This window comes from Ischnura elegans, chromosome 4, assembly GCF_921293095.1.
Source record: "Ischnura elegans chromosome 4, ioIscEleg1.1, whole genome shotgun sequence".
In the NCBI taxonomy this organism is placed as follows: Eukaryota; Metazoa; Arthropoda; class Insecta; order Odonata; family Coenagrionidae; genus Ischnura; species Ischnura elegans.
The window spans coordinates 36,868,856-36,873,149 of record NC_060249.1 but is presented as its reverse complement, the minus strand read 5'-3'; the positions used below and the strand labels follow the sequence as shown (position 1 = coordinate 36,873,149).

Here is a 4,294-nt window from a genome sequence, read left to right as displayed (position 1 = left end):
AGTTCTTGCCACAGGGTAGAACGATCAATAAGGAATATTACCTGCAAGTTATGCGCAATTTGCGCGAAGCAATCCGCCAGAAACGCCCGGATTTGTGGAAGAACAAAAATTGGCTTTTGCACCACGATAACGCCCCTGCTCACACATCGTTGCTTGTGCGCGACTTTTTGGCCAAAAACAACACACTAATGATGCCGCAGCCACCGTATTCCCCAGATCTGGCCCCCTGTGACTTTTTCTTGTTAACTAAACTGAAGAGACCCATGAAAGGACGACGTTACGCTACGATTGACGAGATAAAGACGGCATCGAAGGAGGAGCTGAACAAGATAAAAAAAAAATGATTTTTTGAAGTGCTTCGAAGATTGGAAAAACCGTTGGCACAAGTGTATAATATCTCATGGGGATTACTTTGAAGGGGACAAAATAGATATTCATGAATAAATAAATAATTTTTGAAAAAACACAAAAGTCGCGATATTTTTTGAACACACCTCGTATGCATAATGAAATGTTCTATTAGATGGGGTGATTTCTTTGTTGAGTGAGTCCTACATTCTTCAGTGAGCCCTACTTCAAGTGAAAAAATGTAAGCCATCAGTTGCTTTTTGAATGCTTTACTTACTCGTCGTCGTAAAATATTTCGGATGATTTTATATTGATGTAATTATTGATTGATAATTATGACTCCTTTGATGCGTGGTGAATTTCTATCTGAATTAACGGGAAACTTGGTCCGTGAAATAAGGTAAATGCTAGTTAACGCATGAAATTTTTGTTTTTTTTTGTCGCGCCGTATAGCATCATTTTTGCATTAACGGAGGTAGTATTGTGGTAAGCTCTGAGCGTTGCTGTGGAAACCAATATTGGAATTACGTAATAGTGTAGGCTTCGGCATCGGAAAATAAACGGAAAGAATTGAAAAATGTACCATATTCCAGCATGCGCAGTTGCGAAAGTAAATTCGTGAGATTATTTTTGGGCCAGGAGAATGTTATTGTCGAATTATATACGACCATTGTTCAATAACATTTATTTTCTTCAACTACTGTGAAATGAACTAAAGTGCTGGACATGAAAGCGTATTGTTGCTCTACCCAAGAACCTTTTGAATTAGAGTATAGAGTGCCTGATTTTTTTTCTTTCTATGTAGAACTTTGAGCCTGGGCTGTTGCGCTGTGGAAAGAAATCGCGGGGTGATAAAAAATTGTGAAGGGGAGTTTGAATGCATTTATTTTCTGGCGATGAAGAAGGATTATTTGGTTTTGGGGTATTAGCTACACCATCAGGGGGTGGAAATCCCTTATTTGAAGTCAATGTAAAGTTTTGCTTTTAGAGCTTTTCGGTACTTTATAAGTCGGTTATATCACTCGAGAACAATGGACGTTCGCCACTCTCAAAAAATCTGAATCTTAATTTAGAAGTTCTGAGCCCGTGGCTTGGACAACTTTTATTTGTTATTCTGGGAAGGAGAACCTAAAAAATTGATGATTTGCTTTCACTTCTATTCAACAGCCATTTAACATGACAATGTGGAATTGTAAATATCGTATTACATCTTGTTAAATCATTATTGGGAAACTGATATACATCCCATCTCATATTATTCAGTATTTCATTGACCCTAGCGGGATCAGACGATGATTATATTGAGTAAGCGCACTCGGAAGTACAGTATTGCAACATGAGTTTTTGGTGAATTTCCGAGGATATTTATTAACACTCTTTAGGAGGTATTGGATATATATATACAGGAAATTCTTTGCGAAATTATCCAAGCTACACACTTTTGCAGTACAGTATTATGAAAACCTTAAGTGCCTAGTTGCTTAGGTCCATTTTATTCAAAAGGCATTTTGTGAACACTATTACAAGTCTTGATCCTTAAACAAGCTCTTTGAGAACGTCGGAAAATAATGGGAATCAATTTTTTTCTGCAAAGGTGGCTTTGTAGCAGTTGTGAAATCATTTTTGATAACATTTTTTTAGCTGCCGGCGGCACTAAACCCCATAATAAATCTTTATCCTGTTGTTCCAATTACAGGCAGAGTTAATTTTTTTCTCTTCTTATCTTGACCTCGTTTAATGCATGTTATAATATTTCCTTGATTTTAAGTCAATGTATTTTATGAAAAGAAGTTAAAGCCAACGTTTCGATTTATTTTAACACGTTCACTGCGGAGCACGTCTATCGACGTGGTCGTGATCTTCTGCCAGCGGCGGAACACGTCGATCGACGTGCTCAGTCATTTTCGTAAGATATGGCTTCTGATTGGATTATTACTATATATACCGACATGTCCTTTATTCTTCTTCTTTTTTATGGTCCAGGCAACATATATTCGGAGCCGTTTCAAGATGCCTTTCTTGGATTGAAAGTTATGTTTATCATTATCTTGAGTTACTTTTATCATTTTCTTATGGTCTCTTTTCAAATTAAGTATAAGCATTTTGCGAGGAACTTGGCGCTTCGCATATTTTCTTTACCCTAAAATCCGTAATTAAACCTTATAAATGAAATATTATGCAATTTTTATTTATATTAACGAACATTTCATACCGTATGGTATGCTGATACATTAATAATAAACATTGATGCTCTTAGAGACAACGGCACATCTTTTTTTTTGCCATCATTAGTATATAGTGGAGTTTTTTTTTCCCAGATGTAGTTGAGACAGCTATGTTATGAGTGCTAAAGAACCCATTGGTACACAATTAATGCAATGTGGAAACTTCGTTAGAAATAATTCTACTGTGATGAAGAAGCAATGTTGCCGAAAATATTTTCAGACCTGAAACGGAAAGATGAGTATATGGAGACTGGACGTCGGTATAAATTCGCTGTAATTAATATTTCTGGAACTGGATACCATTACGTCCTAAAGGAAACATTTGATGCAGTCACATTCTGTGTTTTAATCAGAAAACTACACGACAGATTCAACATTTTGCTACATTAGCTGTGCTTCTGACCTACTACTCGGTGAGCAACAACTCAGAAGCAATGTACTACCAAGTGACGGCACGGTTGAAAATTATCCTGAAGATATAACATTCGATAACGCAGAACAGACGTGAACGTGGAGGAGAGACGTTCTGATATCGGGGAGTGGAATTTTAGCTCCAGTAATTTAGGTCAGTGGTATCCACAATGGGGAAAAGAAGACGTCAAGTAGAAATATCTCCTCAATGTCTAGGTAAGTTTTTTTTTCCTATTTTAATAGTTTGCGTACAGTGATAATTCTCAAAAGCGATTTTTCTATTTAGAGGAATCATCGAAACAAAAATTTAAAAAAATAAGGATTGCCAAAAACAAATTGTCATCCACTCCTGAAGTGCAATCAACTCCAGGTGATTATTGCTTTATTCCTTCGTCAGTTTGAGATCGCTCGGAAACACTTAGCAAACGATTAGCTCTTTCACTCTTTGCATTAACGTTTTAGGCTCTGATCCGTCGTTGGATCCTGTTTCTATAAACAAAGAGTCTCCAGCTGGTCCTTCAAATGCCTCTTTATCAATACTTGGTAAGAAAATGAAAAAATTTTCAAAAATTGACGACAAAGTATCTGCCTGCTAAAATTTGCACCTCCTGTGTATTTTTTATTTATATAATATATTTTATTCTGTTAACGAATGTAGGTATGCCTTCAACCAATGCAATTTCGGTATACAGAGATAGAAATTTACCAGAAAAAGAAATTGAAGCGATCCTAGAAGATGATATTTCAGAGGACAGTGATGACAGCTTTCTTCTGAGTAGCGACGATATGGAGGATGATGGTAGCACCGAATCCGAAGACTGCGTGTATCCAGAGGATGATGACGCTTTCGAAGATTCATCCATAGGTATGTGTGATAGCTCCTCAAGTTCCCTAACCCATGGCTCAACTGTGACTCTGGGTTTGCCTATCCACGCGCGCCGCACTGACCGCACTTGGTCTAAGGAAACACCCGCATTGCCGGAAATGACTTTCACTAGACAGAGGAATTTGAAAGTGAAACCAAATGGAGACACCCAATGGAATTTTTTTCGTCTGCTTTTCACTGACCAAATAGTAGAAAAAATTTATTCAAGAAACAAATAATAACGCGGACCGTTTCTTGAAAGAGAGGCTATCTCCTTGCGCACGCATAGGATGCTGGAAACCTGTCACAAAGGATGAGTTTTACGTGTTTATGGGGCTACTACTGCACATTGGACTGATCCAAATATCCCAGATTCAGGATTAATGGCGGAAAGACAAGTTTTATAACATCCCTTTCTTTCCTTCACACATGTCTCGGGACAGGT

The 4,294-nt window shown here is 37.5% G+C and overlaps 1 long non-coding RNA gene across 1 annotated transcript; it reads left to right on the top strand.

Annotated features, from left to right (window-relative positions):
* Positions 1–3,296: 3,296 nt before the first annotated feature.
* On the top strand, positions 3,297–3,890 carry LOC124156878. Its single transcript, XR_006864417.1, has 3 exons — positions 3,297–3,354; positions 3,447–3,527; positions 3,643–3,890. It is a non-coding gene; the product is annotated as an uncharacterized LOC124156878 (long non-coding RNA).
* The last annotated feature ends 404 nt before the right edge of the window (positions 3,891–4,294 follow it).